The sequence below is a fragment of the Camelina sativa genome, chromosome 5 (genome assembly GCF_000633955.1).
Source record: "Camelina sativa cultivar DH55 chromosome 5, Cs, whole genome shotgun sequence".
Lineage (NCBI taxonomy): Eukaryota > Viridiplantae > Streptophyta > Magnoliopsida > Brassicales > Brassicaceae > Camelina > Camelina sativa.
Genome location: NC_025689.1, coordinates 21,307,728 through 21,316,909, shown reverse-complemented (window position 1 = coordinate 21,316,909; position 9,182 = coordinate 21,307,728). Strand labels below are relative to the sequence as shown.

At 37.7% G+C, this 9,182-nt stretch overlaps 1 pseudogene; it reads left to right on the top strand.

Annotated features, from left to right (window-relative positions):
• On the top strand, positions 5,295–8,561 carry LOC109132889 (annotated as a pseudogene).

Below are 9,182 nucleotides of genomic sequence, written 5' to 3'. Positions count from 1 at the left end.
ATCACACTTTTAACAGAAATATTTCTTTGGCTTGTCTGTCTTGAACTTCAAAATTTCTATGATTTGTGGCTATCGTTTTGGCTATTGTTCTCTATTGGTTTAATACTTTCAGTTTACTATTTATTTGATTTAAATTTCAGTTTAAACATTTTCATTTGTTGTTTATGGTTCTACTTTGGTTTAATACTTTTAGTTTACTCTGCCTTTCCCTCCGTACGTACACTCACTATACACCATTCTCTCTCCCTAGTCTCCACTCACCAACCAAAACCTCTCTGCTCCGTATTGTTTTGACACCAGCGGTGATGTTCTTGAGAAGAAGAGATGCCCGCGGGCATGCCCGTTAGTCCGCAAAGGTATGCGGAGCGGGCATGGGCATTGATATTTCGCCCGCCGCCCGTGGCGGACATGCCCGCAGCGGATCACTGAAAATACGGGACCGTCACAGTCGGCCCGTTCGGGCGCGGGCATGCCCGTTTGACACCCCTACCTAGGGGTGAACCTAAGTATTTTACGTAATTAATCTATATTAACATTTTTGAAATACATTTTAGTTTATGCCCTTTAAGTTTTACTTATTTAATTTTTTTTTTTACAACATTAACCCTTAAAACAATTCCATAAATAACATTGCAGAGAAACTCAAATACTAAATTTTCTTAAATTAACCAACATTTGTTACATTTATTGCCATTAAATCTTAACAACATCTATACATTCCGATTTTTCCAAAAATAACTCTACCCATTAAAGTTTTAACTCATTTAATCTCCAAAACTATTTTTATGGATGCTAGAATCTCTCAAATTTAAATGATATACAACAAATTTTCCATAACAAAAGTTTACAATATCCATAATTATATTAACATTAATAAATTTCCTAAACCAAAAATCCAATTATAAAATGTCACATTAAATATGTTGAAAACCTCCCATATAATTTGGTTTATTTTTTAGTTTTTGAGGAATTACCAAAAAAATCAAAATTCTATTAATTATCATAAACTATATATATTGACATGGAAAAATTATAAACTATAAAAATATGCGAATTTGGTAAAACAATTAACATAATTAAACTTGATAAAAAAACCTTTTGATTTTTTTTAAGCAAAAGTTTATTTTGATTTTGGTGAGATGGGTTGTCATTAATCCCATATAGGGAGTTAATTGGAATTGTTTTTTATTTTAAATACTTTTAGATGTGTAGAAGGAAATAAATGTATTACTAGACTATACATATATCACACGGGTTAAAACCTTGAAAACACTACAAAAATCCTATACTTTGAATACATATATCAAATACCTGTAAAATTTTATATTTTTAAAATTAATAAAATAATAATAAAATAACAAATCTAATATAAATTTTAAAACTTTAAAATTAAAAATATTGTCTCGCAGTGTACTGCGGGTTAAATCCTAGTTGTATTATTAATTTGAATGCTATATCATTAATTTGAATCACTCTTTCTATATTTAAACAGCATTTAATAAACGACCGGTCATAAGAGTGTTATTTTGGTGTCAAATAGGATTTTATTTACGTGTTATATTTACGATAGAGAATTAAGTTTTTAACTTATGTTAATAATAATATAGATTGTAACATGTTATATTTACGTGTAAATAGCATTTAATAAATCACCGGTCATAAGTTGAAAACTTAATTCTCTATCATATTTGTTATTTAAATTTCTTTCTTTGGATATGGTTATATACAATATGCATTATCAATACAAACCACAAACATTACCTCTCCAAAATGATAATTAAAAATATGTTATTACAAAAACACTTTCTACGAACACAGAAACAAACCAAACCTATTAACAACAATATAACTATATGAATTATACACAAAAATATAACTTATGAAAACTTCCTCGCACGTACGTGCTACAGCACGGGCAAAATATTTTTATATAATTATATTATTTTAAATATATAATGTAAGTATATGTATACTATTGGTATGAAATCCAAATATTGGATTTCAGTTTGGTTTAAATTTAGATTATTATGCATATGTAACATAGACATATCTACTTTGGGATGGAAAGGGATCATGTCCCATTCCATCCCCTCTCGTCCTAAATATTCAGATGGAGACTTTATATATTTGGTGAAGTAATTCTCCACTTTGGAACGAGTACTTTCAGAATTTTAGTATTTTAAAAAATGTTAGATAGTTTGTTAAAATTGTAATTCTTTTTTGATAATTCCAAATAACTAAATAAAAATTAAATATTCAAAAAGAATTTGGGTATCCCGTCTAAATTGTTTACCCAATCTCTATTAATAATATTGCCTAACCAGTAATTATTTAAAAGAGAACGTTCATCATTGTGACATCCCGGTTTGCGGAGAGGTTTACGCCATCCATGTCATCAAAGTACAATTATTTTTTCGGTCAAGGGTCCTGAGAGAACTTCAAAGTTAAGTATGCTTGAGCTGGAGTAGTTTCAATATGGGTGACCTTCCAATAACTGATTGTCAGTACTGTGCGAATGGAGACAAAACACAGGGAAATATCATGTGGTGATTTTTAGGGACGGTAAACAATTTTTAAAGCTTTCCGGGCGTAGCAAATCAGTCATCGGATATGGATAGGCCCATGGGCCGGGAGTGGACATGAGCCCACTAAGAATAGTGACGCTCGAAGCCTTACAATAATACATAAAAATTCTGATGGATATAGGACGAGAGGGGATGGAATGAAACATGATCCCTTCCCATCCCAAAGTAGATACGTCTATGTTACATACGCTTAATAATCCAAATTTAAACCAAACTGAAATCTGATATTTGGATTTCATACCAATAGTTTTTAACTTATGACCAGTGATTTATTAAATGTTGTTTACGCGTAAATATAACATGTTACAATCTATATTATTTTTAACTTACTTATATTCTATTCGCAATTTGTGTCGGACAATAAAGCAAAGGAAAAAGCAGATCGATTTAGACTATTTGAGATTTGCCCATGAAGGATTTAAGTTAGACAAATTAGAAAAAAATCAAACTTAAATTTAAAATAAAATAAAAAATTAGAAAAACTATAGATCCGCGGTGTACCGCGGGTTAAAATCTAGTTAACCTAATTCTCTAAGCAAGAGACTTGGGTTAAAGGAAGCATAAGTTTACGTCCCTCTGTTTTCTAGTTGTTCCTCTGTTTTCTAGCTAACTAACAACGGGTCCTATTACTATATCTGTATCAAAGGCAATGATTGCAACGATGACTCAGCTCTTGGATGAGCATATAAAAGATTCCAAGACCACAACGTCGCAACAAGCTATCTTAGACTCAATTCTAACGGTGATAGAAGCAACCATGGCTGGTCCAGGAGAAGAAAGAAACATGACCAAGGCTGCGGTCAAAGACAACCAAGGGGACTCCATCGAGGATATAGAGTTTTTAGAGGATGGGAAGAAAAGCAAGCCCAGGAATTTGGAGCTTACAGTTCTCACGACTCACACAAATCAAGTGTTAGGAGGAAAGGAATCCACGTCCATGGTTAAAACAACTCCAAACCGAGGAACATACTCGGGACATGGTGGTGAGGATAGACAGGGAAGGGAAAACAGGTGTACTGGTCCTTTGTCAGGGCGCTCTGAAGGTAATGACCGAGGGCATAGGCAAGCAGACGGAGGAGATTGGCCTGTGAGACCAATTGGTGATGAAGCCTACTCCAACTACTTCGCAGGAGATATGGGAGGACGAGAAGCTGACTTTAGAAGTGGAAAAAGTTGTGGTTACACACTACCGCCTGCAAGTATAAGAGTTTCCACCGTATGATGGTACTACTAATGTGGTGGAATGGCTACAGAAGTGTGAAGACTACTTTGAAGACCAAAGAATTTACCATGATGATGCTAGAGTTCGACAAGCCACATTTGTGCTAACCAGTCAAGCTTATCACTGGAACAATAACTTAAGAAGGCTGGTTACCCACAAACTAAGTTGGATTGAGTTCAAGAGGATTTGTAAGAGCAGGTTCGGGAAAGCGGATGCAGGTAATCCGATAGGTGAGCTTTGTAACCTACGGCATACTGGTACAGTTGATGAATATTGCAATCAGTTTGAAGAATGTTTGGGAAGACAAAGAAAGTTATCAGGAGACCAACAATTATGGTAGTTCTGTGCGGGTTTGACAGATAGTTTATGCAAGGAAGTGGAGTATTTGCGACCTGAAACAATTTTTAAAGCTATGGAGTATGCTAGAGACAATAAATACAAGATAGTTGGGGATAGACGGGTGCACACGTTTGGAGGACACTCAGCCCCCACGACAAGATATACGACTTCATTTTCTAAACCAGGTCCCATGGGCAGTCAAGTGCATCAGATTGAAAAAGGAACAGAGCACACTTCGGTCAAAACCAGTTCGCCAAAACAGTTTTGAAAGAAACTTACACTTTCGGAAATGGCGGAGAGAAAGACAAAAGTTCTTTGTTTCAACTGTGACGAGCTTTATGCACCAGGACACATATTTCAATCAGTTTTATTCCACATAGAGCTAGTAAGGGATGGGGGAAGGCCAAGCAGATGAATTTTTAGAAGAAGAAGATTTGAAGCTTTCTATAAATGCCATGAAAGGGGAATCAACTGAAAGTACGTTTCAAGTCAGCGCAGATATTGCAGGTGCAACAGGATGTATTTTATTGGACACAGGCAGCACTCACAACTTCATTAAAAGTAGTGTGGCTGAAAAATTGGGTATTCCAATGATACGGAAGCCTGGAAGGGTTGTAGCCTTGGCCGATGGTGGGAAGTGTCATGTGGATGGATTATGTAAAGGACTTACAATAATGGTGCAAGGGCATCAGTTTATCACAGATTGCTTTGCAATTCCATTAAGCGGGGTTGACGTAGTCCTCGGAATACGCTGGTTAAACGCTCTCGGTCGAGTTATTTGGGATGGTCTGACAAGGACTATCAAGTTTGTCCGCGAAGATACAATCAGTAGCAATGGTCCTTTGGAGAAATGGATGGGAGAGGACGAAGAGATTTTTACAACAATGAGGGAGAGTGAATCTGCATCTGTTTCTCAAAGGCCGTGTAGAGAGTCTGTGGTACACGCATAGACAACGCAAACTACCCCAACATTGCTTGATGGACTACTGTTTGAATTTGAAGAATTGTTTGATAAGCCAACAGGACTACCTACGCAGAGAGCTTTTGATCACAGGATTCGATTGATAGGCGGAGTAGGTCTGGTGGCAGTGAGACCTTATCGTTATCCACATTTATTGAAAAATGAGATTGAGAGACACTGTGCTGAAATGCTTCGAAATGGGGTCATACGCCCAAGTTCTTCACCATTCTCCTCTCTGATTTTGTTGGTAAAAAAAGCGGATAATACATGGAGATTTTGCATTGATTTCAGAGAACTTAATAAGGTGACAGTTAAAGACAAATTTCCAATTCCAGTAGTGGATGAGCTTTTAGATGAGTTGCACGCGGCGCATTACTTTACTAAGCTTGATCTAACCTCGGGTTATCACCAAGTGAAATGTTTGATGAAGACATTGAGAAAACGGCTTTTCGAACTCACCATGGTCATTATGAGTTTCTAGTTATGCCATTTGGCCTTGCAAACGTACCATCAACGTTTCAAAGTCTCATGAATTCGGTGTTCCAAGGCATACTCTGGAAATTTGTTCTCGTTTTTTTTGATGATATTCTAGTCTACAGCTCGACATGGGAAGAACATCTGCTTCACATGAGGATGGTTTTTGAACTTTTACGCGCTCATAAGCTCTTTTTAAAACATTCCAACTGTTTTTTTGGAAAGGAGGAAGTGGGATATCTTGGACATGTTATTTCCCGTGCTGGAGTAAATTAAGGTGGATGAGTCGAAGGTATCAGCGATAAGAGATTGGCCGAGACCCATGTCTTCACGTGCTGTTCATGGATTTTTAGGGTTATCTGGCTATTATCGCAAGTTTATATGGGATTATGGCATTCTCGCAGCTCCATTAATGAGTGTTTTGAAGAAAACAGGGTTTTTGTGGAATGACAAGGCTGAAGCAGCATTTACAACTCTCAAGTGAGCATTGTTTGAGGCTCCGGTTTTGGCACTACCAGTTTTCTCTCAAGAGTTTACTGTCGAGTGTGATGCTTCAGGTAGTGAGATTGGAGCAGTTCTTCACCAAAAGGAACATCCAATAGCATTCTTTAGTAGGAAACTTGCAGAGCGACACCACAAGCTTGCAGCTTATGAAAACGAGCTCATTGGATTAGCAAAGGTTGTGTTGCATTGAAGGCCGTATTTATGGGGTCGTCAATTCTTAATTTGGACTGATCATTATAGTTTGAAATTTATATTGGAACAACGGCTTTCCACGTCTCCACAAATACATTGGATCAGCAAGTTTTTAGGATTTAATTTTACTGTTGAATTTCGTTCGGGCAAGTCTAATGGGGTGGCAGACTCTTTGTCACGTTGTAATGAAGAAGAAGAGGAGGGAGAATGTGTATTGTATGCGTTAAGAGGCTCTAATACATGAATTTTTGCAAGGTTACGTGCTGAAGTAGAAAAAAAAATCAACATGGCGGAAGTACGAGATAAGATAATTCGTGGAGAGATGTCTCACGATTGGGAGGTTTGTGATGGACTAATATTTTTCAAAGGTCGAGCCTATCTCGACGCTGAATCTGCACTGGTGAGAGAGGTCATTTCTGCATTTCACAACTTTGGCCATGAAGGAGTACAGAAAACAATGGAGTGGATACGTCAGGATTTCTATTGGAAGGGCTGGAAGAAGGCGGTTCAAGAATTTGTTAGGGAATGCCAGGTCTGCCAGAAGAACAAGTGGGAAACACTACAACCTGGTGGTTTGCTCCAACCACTTCCGGTCCCAACTCAAATTTGGTCCGTCATATCAATGGACTTTGTTGAGGCTTTGCCGAAAGTATCAGGGAAAATGGTGATTATAGTCGTGATGGATCGTTTTTCTAAGTATGCTCACTTCATTTCTTTAAGCCATCCTTACACAGCCGGTTCAGTAGCTCAAGCATTCTTCTGAGATATTTTTTTGTTTACATGGCATTCCTGAGACCATAGTTATGGATCGAGACAATATATTTTGAAGTTTGTTTTGGCGGGAGTTGTTTCGATTGGTGGGGACAGACTTATGTTTCACTACAGCTTACCAACCTCAGACAGATGGGCAAACTGAAGTCGTTAACTGAACGCTGGAAATGTATATATGGTGGTTAACGGTAGATAACCCAACACAGTGGTTGGGCTGGTTGCCGTGGGTGGAGTATTGTTACAACACGTCCTTTCATTCTGGTCTTAAGGCAATACCATTTCAAGTGGTGTATGAGAGGGAGCCGCCTAGGCTGCTTGATTATGTGGGAGGAAGTACTAAGGTTGAAGCATTGGATGTCGCGTCGGAAGAGCGAGATGAGTTTTTTATCACAGCTCGAGAACGGCTTCTAGAGGCTCAACAACGAATGAAGCTTGCATATGATAAAAATCATAGGTTTGTGGAATTTAAAATCGACGACTGGGTGTGGCTCAAGCTCCAGCCCTACCGGCAGTTGACTGTATCCAAGAAAGCTTTTACAAAACTGTCGCCTAAGTTTTGAAAGTGCATCAGAGCTCTGAAGGTGACAGGAGCTTGCGAAGTGTCTCAGAGTGCTGATATGCTGATGTGGCAGATGAGCTGACGTGGAGGAAGTTTATGGGATGTCGTGACAGGGAACGTGAGAAGGAAGGAAGAAGAAGATCAAGATATACACGAGGATATTGAGAGTATATTTGATCGAGAGATTAAAGGAGGATATTTCTTAGGATAAGGAATATTTTCTTTTAGTTAGGGATTCACAAAGATCTAGGTTAGAGATCGTTTGTGTAAGGTTTAAAGGGACGAGGGCTAGCCGCAAAAAGAGTTAGCACTCGTGGGGAAAAGTTTGTGAGTTTTGTAAACCTTCAAGCAATCGAAAAAAAGGCTTTGAAGGTGAGTGTGTTCATTTTACTCTTTTAGATCTACACAGGGTGTTGTGATAGATAGACAAGAGAGTAGGCTTAGATTCATAACTTGTAAAAGTGAGTTTTTTATAAGTTTGAATAAAAGCGTTTGCTTGGCGCGTTTCCAAGCAGTTTGAGTGGTTTGCTGTCCTCTATACCTTTACAACTTTTATGGACCATTTGAGATATTGGATAGGGTTTGTGCAGTTTCATATCGTCTACGTCTTCAGACGGCTGCAAGATACATCTTGTGTTTCATGTTTCCCTACTTAAGGGTCGTAAGGGATCTCGCTCTCAAGAAGAGCCAACTTTACCGCCAGTTCTACAGGGTCGACTGGTGCTAGAGAAACCACTAACACTGTTGAAAGCAAGAATGCGAGGAGGCAAGAAACAAGTGTTGGTCAAATGGACCAAAGATGCAGAGGATGAATCGACTTGGGAAGATGCAGACAAGCTCTTAGAAGCGTATCCAGAGTTGGAGCTTGAGGACAAGCTCTTAGTCGAAGAGGGGAGTAATGATACGAGATATAGCATTACGTATCATAAGAGGAAGCCCAAAGCCTCTTCTTAGTCGGTTGTTTAGATTAGATTGCTATTACCTTTTATTATTGAACTAAGGTTTTGGTATTTTTACTTATTTTAGCATAAGTCAGTTGTAAGGGTTTTCCTATATAAGGAGACTCAATGATCAATAAGAAAGCACCTTCCTACATTAACCTAGTTCTCTAAGCAAGAGACTTGGGTTAAAGGAACCATAAGTTTACGTCCCTCTGTTTTTTAGTTGTTCCTCTGTTTTCTAGCTAACTAACGACGGTCCTATTACTAGATCTGTATCAAAGGATAAGGCTCATAATATCATGATATTTTATCGTCTTCTAGGCCAGAATAGTGAGCAAAGGATATCAAAGAAGGTGGCTCAAGGAAAACATCTCCATGCTCTCTATTAGATTAAACAAAGATTCGGGACAAATTAAAAATGACATAAAAAGCCATGTAAAACTGTTAGAGCTAACTAAAGATACGAAACTAAAAAGATGAGAGAATGAAAGAGATACTAGATAATTATTGGCTATCAGCGTCCGAAAAAATGTTCACAACTGGTGCTTTCATAATGGTTCCCGAGAGAGTTTCTTCTAAGAAAAATCAAAATAAATTAAATGATACATTTACAAGGAAATGTAACAGAAAACAT